The sequence below is a fragment of the Camarhynchus parvulus genome, chromosome 20 (genome assembly GCF_901933205.1).
Source record: "Camarhynchus parvulus chromosome 20, STF_HiC, whole genome shotgun sequence".
Lineage (NCBI taxonomy): Eukaryota > Metazoa > Chordata > Aves > Passeriformes > Thraupidae > Camarhynchus > Camarhynchus parvulus.
The window spans coordinates 14,467,105-14,484,438 of record NC_044590.1 but is presented as its reverse complement, the minus strand read 5'-3'; the positions used below and the strand labels follow the sequence as shown (position 1 = coordinate 14,484,438).

Genomic DNA, 17,334 nt, shown 5'->3' with positions numbered 1-17,334 from the left:
GCTACCTCCACCTCCAGAAAATCTCTATCTTGGGAAGCTGCAGTGCAAACTGGAGGACAACAGTGTGTGTATACCCCAGGCAGGGAAGCCCAAGTTATTCCAAAGGTGCCAAGAAGGCAAACAGAATCTCCCTCACAAGTGCCCCAGGGCCTGGCCCAACATTGTGGGATGAGCTAGAGGAACGAGCTGCCTTGGCACCTGGACACACAGCTGTCTGCTGAGGGCAGGGGCCCAGCCACACACATGCACAGTGCCAGAAACCAGTGCAAAGATGGACAAATGCTTTCTCCTCGTATTCCATGGAGCCTAGAGTTTCCCTTGCTCAGTCCTGCCCAGCTGAAGGGCTGCAGCTCCTGCTGTAGAGCAGGTGGCCTCAAGAAAATCTTTGCATGATGGGGACTCTATGAAAGATATTTTCTACCCTTTTCTATTTCCTTTACCTTTTCGCCCAGCTTTCCCCTGCAGAAGACAGGCTTAGATCCAGGTGCCACAGGGATCTTGACTGCGAGTGGGAGGTTCAGCAGTTCAGGGTCCATTTTCCTGGTATCTCCTTCTCCCAGGTGTGGTCTTCTGGGGCTGAGATAGGAAGACACAGACACTCAGGTGTTGCCTAACAAGCCTCCTGCATGGCAGTCCTGAAGCCCTAGAGCATCACCCCATGTCCCAGGCTCCCCAGCAGAGCCCTCTATATTGGCCCAGTGGTCCCCCTCCCCCCTAATTCCCAGTGCACTCAGCAGTGCCTCTGCCTTTCGGCAGGACACCAGCAGTGGGACGGTGCTCCACAGCTCTTGCCAAGACCTCTCATGGTGTTGTGATCCCACTCTTACTCTTGCTCCAGAGACACAGCAGCTGTCTCCTTGCTAAATATAGCCAGGGGCATTGTTACATCATGGTGATGTCACATCAGTGCATCGTCACATCACCAGCGACATTGTGTCACACAGAATCTGCCCACCACACCTGGGGGGAGATTGGTGCATCCGGAGGCTCCTTTGGACACCTCTGTGGGCCACCCCCTTGGTGTGACCCAGCTGTGAGAGCTCCTGTCCACAGGCCCCTTCTCCCCTCCCCTGTCCTGTCATTCTGTGTGGCAAAGCTTCCTCACCAACAGGAAGGGATGGGAGAAATTGCCACACCAAAGGTGTGCAGTTTGGGTTCTGCTTTTCCCCTCTTTCCCTTTTTAGGGCTTCTTCCTGTCATGGCCAAGCAGCCACAACTGGGAGAATTGCAGTAAACTGGATATTTGGCCCATTCCTGACAACATGTAATTCCTGGTTCACATCTCGAGAAACAGTAGAGAAATAGAGGCTGAGGGAAGGCCCTCTCCTCCTCTTTCGCCAGGCTCCCATTCAGCCCAGACACCTTTCTGCCACCTTCCCGCCACATTCCCAGTCTCCCTTGCCCTGGTTTCTGCCGTCCCTGTTTGCTCTCACTTCCTACCCCTTTCTTGGCTGGATTTGGTGAGATCTCTGGTGCCCGTTCCTCCAGCCTGTCTGGTTCCTTGGGGCAGCTTTTACACTGCAGAGCCCCGCCAGCCTCGCTCTTTGCACAAAGGCAGGAGACAGGCAGAGCAATCTGTTGGAGGTGCAGTGATTGATCACCATGGGGCTCTTGGGAAACAGCAAGGGGCGCAGCCCAGGGACGGTGTTCTTGGGCTCCCAAAGCCATTTCTGGCACACGCTCCAGCTGCAGCTCTTCTCCATCTTGGCCAGGGGAGGAGCAGCATCGGCTGTGCCCCAGCTTCCCTGTGCCACATGTCCTGCTCAGCCCCTGGGGCCGCAAGCCCCATACCACATTCAACTGGCATGGACTGTGATGTTCCCAGCATGGTGACATCCCTGCAGAGAAATCCTCTGAAGTTCACAATGCAAAACTGCAGCAGCTCAGCAAGGATGGGAGCAAGGAGGTCTCTGCCTAAAGTCTTGGCCGGGTCTGATGAACAAAGGGGACAGAGGAAAGTAGTGATGCCTGCCTCTGTTCTCACCAGTTTGGGCCCCTTCCTGGGCCACAAAGCTTAGTTTGTCCACATTTACTACTTTCCTCTTTGTGAGGGGAAGCTCTGGACCCAAATTTACCCAACTGATCCAATCACGGTCTGTCTGCAACCGGCATCAGAGCAGGCAGAGACCAGCCAGGTCTGTGGAGGAGTTCCCGTTCCCTGGGAAGGGCTGCCACTCCATGGCCAGCCACACCAGGCAAGTTTGGCAAATGTCTGAGCACTCATGATCATTTTAACCATGCACACTAACATCAGAGAAGCTGGACCCCTAGACAGTGAAAAAGGAGAAATGTCACAAATCGGCACAGACACCTCCCTGAACTACCAAGAGCCATGTGCTCTCAGTGGGAACAGCAAAGCAAAGGAGTCCAGTGGGATCTAGGAAGACCTATTTTGGAGGAGAAGGAAGTGGTTCTCAGGGCAGGTGTGCTATGAGTCTGTAGGTTTTTTTAAGTGATGAAACTCCAGAAAGAAATACAGTGCTGTCAAAAAACCCATTACACAAACACTATGCTGATGTTTTGGTAAAATAAAATAATTTTCTATTTATCTCAAAACTTAAGGGTTATTTTCCAGTTCCTTTCTATTTTAATTCTTTCTGCAATTTTTTTCTCTTCTAGACACCCTCAATGTTAAGACCACTTCTGAAATATTCAGGTTAAAATACAAATCTGAAAACTGTATTTTCAACCTTTTTTTTTCTCCCTGTTGCAATACTTTTAGCAAGCCACTCTGCTTCCACAGATTCTCAGCACACACAGTTCACAGGCTCTGTCAGAAGAGCACTAGCATCTACTGCTGTACAGTGTTGGGGACACTCTGCTTTAAGCCATCCTTTGTGCTCCCTGAGTCCTGCGATGCTTGTGGAACTGGGCTGAGGCTGATGTCAAAGAAGCAGCCAGATTTGTGTAGCAACAGCAGTTCCTGCAGCTGGAGGAGGAGGAAGACAGAAGGGAAAAGCCCTTGGGCCATGTTGTGTCTTCCTCTGAAGCCCAAAAGCATCCAGTGCTATGTGGACACCTTGGCCACAGCAGTTACTCTTTCAGTCACAAAACCTGACAGGCAACAACCCTCTGCTGGTCTGTGGCCTCTGAGCAGAATTTCAAGGATTATCCCAGGAAACTGACCCGAACCAGGGAGAATTTATCCACCCAATTCCAGCATATACATATTTTTGCTCTTCTGTGTCAATCTGGTTTGGGCTTTAACCCAGCATAAAACTACCAAAAAAAGAAAATTAAATTAATTTGCCCCTGAACAACTCTGTTATCTACAGCTGAACCCACAGTCTTCTGACTGTACCAGAGGGTGAGCACGGCTGAGGAACAGTGACGATCCCCTCGGATGGGCACTACTCAGGCCCACCCGCTTCCCGGCACACGGGGCAGCAGTGAGGGCACCGAGCCGAGCCGGCGGTGGCTGCGACAGCCACGGGCGGGTGTGCGCAGGAGCGCCCGCATCCCGACATCCGCCTCAAGGAAGGCTCAAGGGGGCAGGCCGCCAACTGTCGCCGGTACTTCACCGCCGTGCGACCCCAGCGCTCACGCTCGCGGCACGGCACTGCGGCTGTGCCCCGCTACGGGCCGAGCCCCCGCCGAGACCGCCCCCCCCGCCCCGGCAGCGCCACCCCCGGGGTCCGCCGGGCTCCGGCCCGCTCGGCTCCATGCCCGGCCCCGCCCTCTGCGCGCGCCCTCTGGCCGGAGTGGGCGGGCCTTCCGCGGCCCCCCTCCCTCCCTCCCTCCCTCCCCCAGCGGCGCCGCATCGCGGCGGCCATTTTGTGCTGCTGCGGTCGGTGCGCGGGGCTCGGCGCGCCGCGGGCCCGGGCGGGGTGGCTCCGTTCTAACCCTTTTTCCCGTACAGATCCCTCGGTAAGAGCGCGGCGGCGCCCGGGCAGGCCGGGCCGCCTGCCCGATCCGGCGCTGCGGGCCCGCGGCGCGGCGGGGGAGACGCGGGGGGGGAGGCCGGGCGGGCGCGTTCCCGCGCACAAAGGGCCGGGCCGGGCCGGGCGGCGCCTCCCGCCTGCGGCCCCGGGGCGCCGAGCGGGGCGCCGGTCCCGCCTCGCCGCAGCCCGGCGCGCTGAGGCCCGCGGCTCGGGCCGGCCCCGGCCGCTCTCCCGTCCCTGACTCCCTGTCGCCGCCCGCGCACGCCGGCCCGCGGAGCTGGGCGGGCAGGTGAGTCTGTGCGGGCCGAACGCAGGCGCCGCGGGCCCGTCCGGCGAGGGGCGGCCGAGTGACCTTGCGGCGGCGCCGGAGCCCGAGCCGGTGCACGGGCCGCATGGCGGGGGCTGTGCCGGAGCCCGAGGCGGGGATTTGACGGGTCCGGAGTGGCGCCCGGCGGGCCGGGTGCGGCGGGGAGCGGGACGTGCAGGGCCCGGCGGCTCTGGATTCCGGGGGCGCCTGGCGGGGCGGCTGTACGTCACCCGGACCCGGGAGTGGGGAACCCGCGCTGAGCAGGTACTTGGCCTGCCAGATGTTTAGCACGGCAAGGGGAGGCTTCCGTTCCTTTCTTGTCCCATTGAATCTAGTGCATTTCTTTATCGCGCTACACTCTGTTCCTTTAAACAATTTTAAAAGAACAGAAATTACGGTGGATATTTTCACTAACCCCAAAGTTGCCCCATGTCGTACCTATGTAATGCGTACGGTTGGGAGGCACTGGGGTGTTCTTCCTGGCAGGTCTGTGTTCAGATACGGCTTATTGCCAGCAAAGTGGATTTTTGCACCAGTTGGTAATCTGTAGCCATTCCAGGGTTTAGTTAATCTAAACAGGTACAGTTTCAGGAAACCTTTTTATCTGCTTTACTGACTTAAAATCTGGGTACCAGAGATGTTTCTGTGGTCCCATGCTGTTGTTTCTAGCCTAAATACTTAAAAATAACCCAGAAGAGATATCTGAAAGTTGATGAGTCCTAGTTAAGTAAAATAGATGTCACTAGGCTACAGAATTTTGTTGTGTTATATGCAGTAGGGAATTAAACAAAATGTTGAAGCAATGGTAGTGACTTGAAATAACCTTTTGTAAGTATCTGTACAGCGCTTAGTAATGGAGCATCTCTGTAACTAATGCTTTTGACCTGGGTTCATTTAATTTTCTATAATGTGTTATGAATCCTTTTGCAGAACCAGTTTCGAAAAAAAAGGTCAAGCAAGAAGGCTTAAGCAAAGATCAGTCATATAATAATTCTCTGTTTTAATTTTTGTGACTTCTAAACTTTCATAGTAATAAAGGGAGGTGACTTAGATGAATGCATGTTATTTGAATGCATGCTAAGTCAGCTTGTGGAAGAGTTCAGTAGTTTACGCTCTTGCTGATAACTTTGTGGATGTCTCCTCAATGGAAATAAAATTTTACTTGAGCAGGCTGAGAGTAAAATCTGTCTGCCTGTTATTTTAAGGTCAAGTTGGGAATGAGGCTAGAGTATTAATTGTTCATAACGGTACTGCCTTGACTGAAATGTAAGAAGCATGTAATTTATTCTTACCTTTAATTGGCAAAGCTCTCTGTAGCACTTGTGTTTGCTCCTGTAGTTCCTACATGACCTAGGCAATGATATTGACTTAAATTCTCCCTCTTGGCCAGGAAAGGAGAGCACAACCCCTAATTTAATTGTAGGGGATGATAAATTCTCTCTAACTGCACATTTTATTTATAACTGCATCTGCAGAAGATAGGTATTGTCTGTAGCTGTAATTCGTCAGCTGACAGGCTGACACTAGCTCTCTTGCCTGTGTGACACTGTCCTGTGCCCGTGTGAACACTTGCATTGTGAGCTGAGCTAAAGAATGTACATGGGACAGGGGAAGGATTTATTGCTCAGCCCTACAAGTGGTTGTTGTCAGTGTTTAAACTGTACTCTTCATGGTTGTCTAGTTGAATGGTTACAGTGGGGTTTTTTAAAATCTTAAAAAGAACAGTCTTTTGGACTGGTGCATCATAGGGAGAAGTGTTGTGAAGTGCTAATGAGTTCATTGTACGTTTAAGTCATCCTTTCTTTTTTCTTCAATTAATTCCTTGTCTTCATACTTCGTACTTCTGTTCCTTGCTTGCCTACAGGTTTGTTTTGACTGCTTGTACTTCCTGCAGGAAAATACTGTCTTCAGGTGAAAAATGGTGGTTTGGAACTCTTGGTTTGTCCTTGCTGTCCAAATACCAATAGCTACATGGCCTGTATATTTCTGAAGACCTTTCAGAACTACTGGCATTCCAATATTTTTGTGACTGCAAACACCAGGCTTAAATGATTATGAATTCATGGGTGTATACTGTGTCTATGGTGACTAGCTGCAGATAGTAATATTGGAATATAAACACTCCTTTTGGAGGCATGTTAGTTTGTTGACATGCTTGTGTGTCTTTTTACTGGGCTTGAGAACTTTCAACCAGCCTTATTTAAGTGTAGGCAGCTTTGGTCTGCCTTGTTTTTTCATAAATGTACCTGAAATGGAGTTCTTAGGATTGGTTAAACAGAAATTGATTAGAAAGGAAAGCATGTCTTCAGCTTGGTTGCCTGTATTAATGAAAAGAGAGGAAGCACTGTTGCTTATTGTGTGGGGGTTTTGTTTTGTGGGCTTGATTGTTGTTTTTTTTGTTTGTTTGTTTGTTTTTTGGGTTTTTTGGTTTTTTTTTCTGTTGTTGTTTTGTGGGCTTGATTGTTTTTGTTTGTTTTGGATTTTTTAATATGAAGTTAGCATCAAAGAGCTTTTCTGATCTGGTTGCTAATGTTAAAATACTAGTTTCATAATTGACTCACATTTCTGCTGCTTAAAATCAGCACTTCTTTCCCAAGGAATTGGAGAATATGCTCTTTTTCCACAGAGTCGTTGAGTAAGGAAACTATCTTCAACACCTCTGTGCTCCAGATGCAGAGCTGAGCATCCTTAGCCTAGACCTGTGCATCAGCGATGCAGAGTGCTACTGGTAGGGTTGGAGTTAGAATTTTAGTTAGTTTTAAAAGCATGTGTTGGCATAGCAGAGGTTGTGAGTACACCAGGCTGGAATTGCTTCTTCCCTATACTGTAGTTTGCTAATGGCTTTTTTTGTTCCAAGATCCCGTGTATTTGTGTCAGTCATTTCCCTGTGTTGCAGCTGTCTTTTGTTGCTGTTACCAGGCTTGCAGAAGGCAAGGCAGAAATAGGCACTTAGAGTTTTTTTGTTTTCCTGCTGTCCTTTCATCTCTCAGCTGGGAGACAAGTCTGCAAGCAGCCTTGAAATGCACCCCTTTCTTTTCTTTTAAAACAAATAGGCAAGTTGCATCCTTCTTACAGGGTGACATGCACAGATGATGTCTGCTTAATGAATTATCTTAAATAAAGACATAATTTTTATCAGTACTTATGGCAATATAGCTTGGAAAATTTTCCTTTATTTGGACGTCTTGAAAATATCCTCTTCTTTATCAGCAAGTAGGGTAGAATTGGTTCTGTCAAGGCAAGAAGCAATGAAACAGAATGCTGTGTCTAGGAGTCAGGACACGGTATACTGACTAGGTGGAAGCAGTGACCTCTGGGATTTTCATTAGCCAGTGTTGCAGGTGCTGCAAATTATCTGTGAAAAATGTTTTTCAGACTTTTTTTAATGGATATTTTTACAGGTAGATACCTTCTAGGAGTCAAAAGTCCCAAGTCCAGTTACTGCTGCAGGTACTGTAACCAGATAATTGTTGTGCTTTCTGATTTGCTCCTTCCATTTTTGGTCATAATTTTTTCATCTGACAGCTAAAATTCCTGTTGATGCTTGGTGATAAAGTCTTAGGTTCAGCATCCTGCTGTAAGTGTATACTGTGCTGCTGGAACACCCAGAGCAACCTCCGAGCTGGGATATCGCAGCTGATGGGTGTGGTGCTGGGTGGTAATTTAGCCAGGTAACTGGGATCCCTGTCCTGTGATGCAGGCATTGGCTGGGAGGTCAGGAAGAGGACAAACATTTAGCCTCTGGAGGCAACTCCTGTCAAATGTGAGGGAAAGCTACTCTCTCAAGGATGATGTAATAGTGCAAGAAGGTGGACCACCATAGAGAATGGTATCCACTACCCAAGAGAATCAGCTGTGCTGGGGGTAATCTATAGGGATTCAAATAACAAGCATTCTCCTATCAATCCAGATGAGGTCCAGAGTACATAAATGTTGAGCCCGTGGGCTCACTTGGCAAGTTTCTTTAAAGAAGGTACTACTTTTCCCTGAGATGGGCACACAAGAGAAATGCTGCAACATTCTCGGGAGGGTAAAAAACCAAATCTAAATGGCAAACTTTAGCAGAGCAGGAATTTAGCAAAATTTAAAACAAAACAGTCAATTGGAATAAAGCATTTAATTTAGGAAATTCCACCCATCCAACCTTATATTACCCATATTCCAAGTAGGGGAAGTTAGGAGTGAAAAAGAGAGAAAACCAAGATACAGCTACCATCTTTGATCCAAGTGCAATCTCAGCTATCATAAACTCCAAGGATGATAGGAAAGTTACCACATGCATCTTAAAACAGTGGATTTTACCTGCTCTGGTCTCCTGTGGCTATGCTTCCCAGGTGGGACTTCTGGTTATCTCTGGAGCTAGATTGAGGCTGCAGGCATGGAGTGTGGGGCATTCCTTTCAGTGTGACAGTACCTGACAATCATTCTGGGCTGGACTAGAGGTTCCTGGAGGTGGGGTTGTGGAATGGGGCAGTGCACCTCCCACTTTCCACAGAACTGCCCCCTCCCCTTCAGTTGATTTGAGCCAGTAGTAATTTTCTCTAGTTTTTCACAACAATCCATGTGGCAGAAGTTTGGATGGAGTGTGCCATTGTCATACACTAGGGCATTGACATTGATGTCAATGAAAGGAGGACAAGAAGTGCTCCGGGTGACTACTTGATTCAGGCAATTTGAGATCATCTTTTTTCCTCCTGACTGACCTGTGGCTATGAGCTGTCCAAGACTCTGGACAGACTTGAAAGACTCGAGCAAGCTGGAGAGGAAATGTCCTGTAGTCCTAATTGGCCAGTGCATGGGTACAATGGAGAGTGGACACTGACAGTGAAGTATTTTGGCCTGAATGAAGTCACACCATCATCGCACCATCACGGAGTGCTGCTGTGCCGGACATGCTGGAACTTCAGTATGACCTGAAGTCCAGGGCAGCAAAGTGATGCCACAATTGAGATTGCCAGTGTGTTTTTCTCCATTCCTTTAGCAGCAGAGTGCAGGCCACTGTTAGTTTTTACCTGGAGTGGCATCCAGTACACCTAGAAACGGCTGCCCCAGAGATGGAAGCACAGTCTTACCATTTGCCATGGACTGATGTAGGCTGCACTGGAAAAGGGTGAGGTTCCAGAACACTTGCAGTATATTGATGACATCATTGTATGGGGGCAACACTGCAGAGGAGGCTTTTGAGAAAGGGGAGAAAATAATCCAAATCCTCCCAAAGGCTGTTTTTGCCACGATCAAGGATTTGCCCAGCAAATTCAGTTCCTAGGAGTAAAATGGCAGGATGGATGTTATGATAGTCCAGTGGATGTGGTCATCAAAGTAGTGTGTCCAGGCAGCAAAAAGGAAACACAGGCTTTCTTAGGAACTGTGGGTTTTTGCAGGATGCATATTCCATAAGATAGTCAAGATTGTAAGCCCTCTCTGTCATGTGACACAGGAGAGCAACAATTTTAGGTGGGATTCTAAACAACAACAAGTTTTGGACAAACTCAACAGAAGATTGTGCAGCAGCCTTTGGGCCACTCAGGACGGGATAAGATGTGAAAAATGTGCTCTACATTGCAGCTGGGAAGCATGGTCCTTCCTGGAGTCTCTGACAGAAAGTACCCATGGAGACTTGAAGACAACCCCTGAGGTTCTGGATTCGCTGATAAAGAGGATCTGAGGCCTGTTACACCCCAACTGAAGAAGAGATCTTGACCAGGTTATGAAGGGGTTGGCACCGCCTCAGAAATGATTGACACTGAAGCACAGCGCTTTCTGGCACTCGGACTGACAGTGCTGGACTGAATGTCCAAGGGAAATTCCCTTCTAAACATCATGCCACTGACACTACGTGGAATAAGTGAATGGCTCTGACTATGTAGTGAGCTCAAATAGGAAACCCCAATCACCCAGGAATCTTGGAATTCATCACAGTGGCACGAAGGCAAAAATATCCATACCATCAGAAGAGGAGGAGGAAAAGGTGCCACCATGCTAAGGAGACTCCACCATATAATCAACTACCAGAAAAGGAAAAGTGATGCTCTCTTCACTGCTGCTTCCTGTCATACCATAGGGACAAATTGGAGATGGAAAGCTGCCATTTGGAGTCATACACAGTGAGTTGCAGAAGCTGATGAAGGACAAGGTGGTCCTTGCAGAGCTGAAAGCCATCCAGCTGTCCTCAAATATTGCTGAATGAGAGAAATAGCCAATATCATACCTCTGCATTGGTTTGTGGACGGTGGCAAATGCTGGGGGGAGGGGGGCTGGACCAGTGAAAAAAGACCAGTTGGCAGTGCAGAGGGAAACCCATCTGGGCTGCTGAAGTGTGGCTGCCTGGGTAGAGAAATTGACTGTAAAAGTATGTTGTGGAGATGCGCACATACCCAAGAGTTGGGCTGCTGAAGAGTATTGCAACAATGAACAGGTGGGTCAGGCTGCCAAGGTTAAATTGCTGCAGGTGAATTATTTCTGGCTTGGTGGGCAGCTCGTGACACCTTGTGTCATCTGGAAAGAGATGCAACATTACAGATGGGCTCATGACTGTGGAGTGGACTTAACCATGGATACCATCTCCAGGTTATCCATGACTGTGAAACGTGTACTGCAGTCAAGCTGGGCCAAGTGGGTAAAACCCCTGTGGTATGGGGGGGCAATGGTCAAAATATAAATATGGAGAGGCCTGTCAGATTAATTACATCACACTCCTGCAGACACACCAAGGCAAATGTTACATGCTGACGGTGGTGGAAGGCGCCACTGGATGGTTGGACCTACCCCATGTCTCACAGCACTGCCCAGAACACCATCTGGACCTTGAAAAACAAATCCTCTGTCAGCATGGCACTCCAGAAAGAATTGAGTCAGACAACAGCCTCATAGACATCTGAGCCAGATACTATGGGATTGAGTGGGTGTATCATATTCCTTAACATGCACCAGTCTCTGGAAAAATTGAGCAGCATAATGGACTGTTAACAACCATATTGAAAGTAATGGGTGGGGAACCATCAGACATTGACATCTACACATAGCAAAAGCCACCTGGTTAGTTAACACCTGAGGCTACACCAGTCAAGCTGGCACTTCACAATCAAAACTTCCACATTCTGTAGAATGGAGTATGGTCCCCATGAAGGATAGATAAGGAGGAATATATTAGGGAAGACAGTTTGGGTTAGTCCTACCTCAGACAAAGGCAAGCACATCTGGCGGATTGGTTTTGCTCAAGGACCTAGGTGCTCTTTGTGGGTAATGCAGAGGGACAAGGGAACATGATGTGTACCTCAAAGGGATTTGATTTTTGGGTGAGAAGAGTCTGTAATGTTGAATTGTATAATATTGGTTGGTGAATAATAGTGCCACTGTGTGCCATAACTGCAATTGACAAAGTGTATAGACTGCTCCAGATATACCAGTTGTGAATTCCTGATAGAGTTTGCCACCAGCCCTCTTGCCCTAGAAGACCTCTATGATGGATGGAATCCACAGTCTTGGACTAAATGAACTCAACAGACATGCTGGAGGGACAGCCATTAATGATGGAAATGATAGCCGTGCTTTTGTAGATATCTATGTCTGTGTGTATATATATTTATATGTGTGTGTGTGTGTATAGTTGGAAACGGGTAGGATATGGGCATGATGTATGTGGTACAGAATAAGGGATGGATAATGTCCTAATAGCCAGAAGAGGGTGTGGCTAGAATCTGATGTGGATATGCGGAGGGGTGTCTGTGTGTTTGTAAGGGTCTCTTAAGCATCTCTCTAGTTTGGATTACAGCAGCCTGCTGACCTGTACTGAAATTCTGCGCCACCTCACATCATTTTCTGGGGGCTGGGGAAAGGGGTCCCTTCCAGGTTGGGGTGGTTTGGGTGTGGTCAGGTTAAGTCAGGCTCTGCACTGAGCATTCCGGTGTGTATTGCTTGCCTTTCTTGTACACTTCTTAATACCATTACTTTTACAGTTCATTTTCTTATCTCATTGCTGTTTTCAGTAAACTGTTCTTATCTCCACCAATGGTCTTTACCTTTTGTGCCTCTAATTCTCCTTTCAGTGGGAACACTTGATGGAAGAATACTATTCCTAAACCACAATAGGCTCTATGCAGCTTCAGTTCAGGTAGAAACTGAGAGCAGTGTCATTACAGTGCCAAATTTGCAGCCTAAATTGGGCTTCTGGGAGCAATTCAAATGGCTGTCTTTCCCACTTGTGCAGTGTGAGGAAGCCTACATGAATTGACAAGAATTGGATTTGTGGATGAAGAAGCAATTCTGGAGAAACTCTTGTAGTTCATTCTTGTATTAGCAAAACACAGCTCCTTCTGCCATGTGGTGAATGTAGATTATCCGGTTGAGTATGTCTTCATTGACAGGAGCGGACTGCTTACTTAGTGTGTAGTTAGTTAATACTGCAGTACCTGTTGCATTAAAGTAGGAGTAATGATGAAGTTACTGGTGACTTTTAGTTGACAACAGATAAATAAATGATGGAGAAATATGATGTGGAGATATGCAGAGGGAATGTCTGTGTGTCAGGGTCTCTTAAGGGTCTCTCTAATTTGGATCACAGCAGCCTGCTGACCTGTACTGAAATATTTTCAGATTAAATTTTTGTTCTAGACGTGTTATTCTATTATGCAGCTACTGTTGACTGTAGAGAGAATATTTTTTTGAACTCTGAACTACTTTTAGTCTCAGAATTCACATGTTTTTGTTTTTCCTTTCCTGTAGTTACACAGCACTGGTTGGAATGTTTGCAGCAACATAAACAAGTTTCTTGGTGAGTATAAACATAGATCCTTTTTTTAATTGTGGCTTTTCCTTAAGCTTTTGAATTTTGCTTTAAAATTCAGGTTTTGCTTAAATACTATCCACAGAGCTTCTGCAAGACTTATCTGCATTGAATTCTTGTATTCTTAAAGGCTGCCATTTTTTCCTTAAACTGAAAATAAACAGTCTCATTAAAGTAGGTTTTCATTAATATTGCTTTATTTAGGAAAAACTTGATTTATTTTATGTGACTTAACCTTTTTCCAATTTCTTCCTATTTGTTCAGTGCTTAGGTGCTTGTTTTTTATCTTTAGTGTTTACAGAAAAAGAAACCAGAACACAGGACATGATCAAATGACTGAAAATAATTGTTTTCAGTAATGACTATTTATTTCTTTAATTGCACTTGGTAATTCAAATAGATTTTATAGAAATTTTTTTTTTCTGTTGAATTACTTATATTCCTAATATCTGCTTCCATGTTGGTCTATCCCAGTCTCAGCACCAGTTGAAACTGACAGCACAGTTACATGAGATGTTGCTGAGGGGATGAAAATGACGTTCTCCAGGCTCTGTAATCTCAGGAAGTGAGGATCTTGTTCAGAGGCTCATTCATGTAACACCTTTTCAGTTTTGTCACCGAGTACTTTGGGATGGTCTTGGTTCTGCCTGAGGAGAAGAGCAAATGTAGATTTTTACTGGTCAGTTCTCCTAATCTACTTATATAAACTAGAGAAGAAGTAGGAGACTGAAATCAAGTACTCAAGTCTTATGGTTTGAGGGAATGTCAGTGGTGAGGAATAAGCCGTTCAGCATTCTTGTTACAGAGATGATAAGTATGAGTTCAGGATCCAGTTTCTGTTTTGTGTGGCTCAGAGTTCACCTGCGTAGTTGTTGATGGAATCTGGGAAGCTTTTAAACCAAGTAAGTGCTGGTGAATAATGTAGTTGAGGGTGTTACACTGTGCAAATAAGAACTGCATATAGTCCTGTGTCTTGTTTGAAATGTGTCTTTTGGATAGAAGAAGGGGGGTGATGCAGTATTCCTTGAAATTTGTTGCAGTGTCAGGTCTTCCTGTCTAGTTTAAATCTTTCTTGTTCCCGTTACTTAAAAAAAAAGTAACCCAAAAACTTGCCTGAAGATCTAAGCATTGTGGTTTGAAACACTGCTGTGAAGGACATAATCTGAAATTTATGGTCACATCCAAAAACAGTAACCTACCTGTGAAATGATACACAAAACCAGCGTGAGGCAGGAGCAGACATCCTTGGATGAACAGAGGCTGTTCTTCAGTTAACATGTTTAGCAGGTATAGGAGTTTTTTATCTGTTTTTATGTGTAGGGTAAAACACAGTAAGGCATGGTAGCACTGCTGCTGTAGTCAAAACTTGCCAGGCAGAGGGTGTTTTGTCCGCAGGCAATAAAAGTCTATTGTAATCGTCTTATCAGTGCCAATGCAGTTTTTAGGTGGTGCTTGTGAGAATTCCACTTAGTCTTCATAAGATGCCGTTAGGATTGTATAGTATAAATGGTGTCTGTAAGTACTGTTTTGCAGTCTGATATCATACCTTTTCTCATCTCCAGGTGTGTGGTTTCATTCAGCACAGCATGGCTGTGGTCATCCACTTGCCAGTTGTTCCGATTGTGGTGGGGACCACGAACTTCTCTGGACTGACCATTGCTGATGGGGGCGTGCATATTGTAGGGGGTGAACTGGGTGAGGCGTTCATCATTTTTGCCACTGATGGAGACGTGAGGCTGGTATCATGGGTGCAGATGATAAAAGGTCAAAACTAACTACATTGACGAGTAAGAAAAACCTGATGTACAAAATGTGAATGGACTTAGTCCTTGGCAGTTCCATACATAGATGTGCAAGCAAATTTGGAGCAGAGATGCTGGAGAGGATGGCAGAGTCAGACTTAGCCTTAGGCTTTGTGGAGTCAACTGTAAACATGCTTTGTCGTAGAAGAAAACAAAACAGGCTTGTGTTGCTTGTCTAGGAGTGGCAGTGCTGCCTGCAGTACCCCAGGTCAGCAGTATCTGTGCTGCATCTCCAGGGAATGCAAGACAATTTCTGGCTAGTTGCTTTTACTTCCTGGTTTTGCCAGTGCTTTTTATTAACTTTCTTAGCCTGTAGTCCTGAAGAATCACCACCAAGGTACTGAGTGCTTCCTAGGAGCTGGGACAACAAGCTTCCCATCCAGAATAAAATATAAATTCTCAGTGCAAAGTAGGATTATATTTATGCAGACTGTCAAAGTTGATTGTGCATCTTTATCAGGTCAGAGAACTGTGGGTTTTTTTTTTCATGGTGTTCCTCTTTTTTTCTTTATTGTATCCTTATGGCAGAGGGAGGGAAATCCTTGGGTTTGGCATGGATGCACAAAAGAATGAGGGAAATAGGCTGAGTTGTGGAAGTGAGTTGCATTTCTTCTGAACTGCTTATGAAGCAGCACTGAGACAGAATTAAGTTTGAAAGTGGGGCTGATTTTAAAGAAAGAGTTTTGGTGTGACACTTTGTGAAGGAGTGGTTTAATCACTCCACGGGGATTTGGAAAATAGTTTTGCCAGGGTAGGTGTGGTTTGGAAAAGGCTGCAGCGATTTTGCAGAGGAAACAGGAGAGGCTGTTATTAGTGAAAGTTTGCTGTAACTGCTTGGGTTTGCTCTGTCTGATAATATGAAACAGATTTTCAGTTGCCAGAGGAGCCCACTTCTGTTAGAACTTGGTGATATGCCAGGTTTGGGTCTCTGGAGAGAGTAAGAACAGCTGCAGGTGAAGGTGTACAGGACATGCACTGTTAGCAGAGCGAAAAGCTTGTTTTAGGAGTCAAAAACTGATCCCTGAAGGGATCAATATTAATGTATTTTCCTCTGCATTGCCCTGAGATGAGTGTACCTTTGTCACTGATATCTGTCTGATTAGTTGAATAGTCTTTAAAAGTTAGATTATCTTATGATGACTTTGATGGAGAAGAAAAGGCTATGTCTTTTAAATAACATGTATTTCAATAATACAGATTTAGAAACATTTTGTTTTGGAAGTAGTGGCTTATCTAAATCCTGAAATATTTGGTCCTGAAACAGATCTGATCTTCGTAGAGAAGTAAGACGTTATTTTCTGGTGAAGAAAATTTTAGGAGAGATATTCTGGCAAAATATTCTTATTTCCAAGTTGCAGCTGTGAATGTCTCATCAGTCTGGGGTTGTTTGTTGACAAGCTGTTTTAATGTAGTTTAAGGTTTTTTTAAGCAATCTTTGCTGGAGAGGACAGGGGCAGAAACATAAAACCACAAAGCAGGCAAGCCCCTGTGTTCAGTGCTTGCTTTCTGAGAAATGAAGTTATCATTATGGTCATGATCATGCTGATGCTGGTGAAGCATTTTTTGGCACTGCCTCTTGGCCTAGTTTGTGCAGAGCTATGTCATGGTTTTCAGTAAAAGTTGTGTCTCATGGTTTCAGTCTCACTCTAAGGCTGGATATTTTGGGGTAAAATGGTTGAGACCCTCTACTGAGTAATTTATCTTATGTAATGTTCTGCCAAGTATACATCTGCTTGAGGAAACCGTTCCTGAAATTGTCTGTAAATGGAAAAGCCAGCCTGCTTTCATGGTCTGAGGAGCAGGACCACAGTGCAAGCCAGTGGTAGGATGTGAGAGAGAACCCAAAGCAGCCCAAGTTCTGTAACTTCGGAGGGGAGAGAAATGAAGACTTCGGGAGGAGGGGCCAATGATACGAGATTTCTGCTTGCAGAATTTTTTCTCTCTTTCAACATTGTAACCTACTGCCTTCTAACAAGCTTAGCTGAGTTAGTGAAGTGCAGTGTGTGTGCTTTAACTAATGTTGGTGTTAGCTGACTATGACTAGCTGTGTTCAGATTTTCATGGAATGTGCTGCCTCTCTAACTGATTAAGTGGCTCTGGCTGTTTTCTTCACATTTCCTATTAGCTGTGATACTCATATTTTTAAAATATTTGAATGAAACCATAGTACGACCTTCTGTGCCAAAATGAATGTGTTTATGGAAGCCCTAATGTGTGTGATCCTGTTACTGAAATCCGCAGATAAGTATGTTCCTCTCCAGCCCCATAGAGGTGAGCTGAGATTGAATCCCTTTCATCCAGATGGCAGCTCTTACTGAGGAGAACCACTGTGGGAAGCTGAAATAATGCACTGAGAGTGCCTCTGGGTTGGCTTTGCATGTCCCTCCTTAGAGAAAAGGAAAAAGAAGCGTACTAGGGAAAGAATCACCTTGCAGATATAATTTCTTCAAGCGTTAAGCAAAATGGATGTCTGCTCAGTGTTTGGAGGCATGAAATTCCCTCGCTAGAGTGAGAAAGGGATATTTTAATAATGTAAATCTGCAAAGAAAATCATGGCTATTT

The 17,334-nt window shown here is 46.1% G+C and overlaps 1 protein-coding gene across 13 annotated transcripts in view; it reads left to right on the top strand.

Annotated features, from left to right (window-relative positions):
- The first annotated feature begins 3,744 nt into the window (after window positions 1-3,744).
- Window positions 3,745-17,334, top strand: part of PHF20 (PHD finger protein 20) — a 72,028-nt gene continuing 58,438 nt past the window's right edge. For 8 of the 13 annotated variants that reach the window (XM_030963505.1, XM_030963507.1, XM_030963509.1 and 5 more), the window contains exons 1-2: window positions 3,745-3,867; window positions 12,910-12,958. The gene's annotated coding sequence lies outside the window, so the exon portion shown is untranslated. Of the gene's footprint in view, window positions 3,868-4,086; window positions 4,171-7,589; window positions 7,639-12,909; window positions 12,959-17,334 lie in introns of those variants that run through there. The other 5 variants (XM_030963506.1, XM_030963498.1, XM_030963499.1 and 2 more) reach the window with 4 other exon arrangements.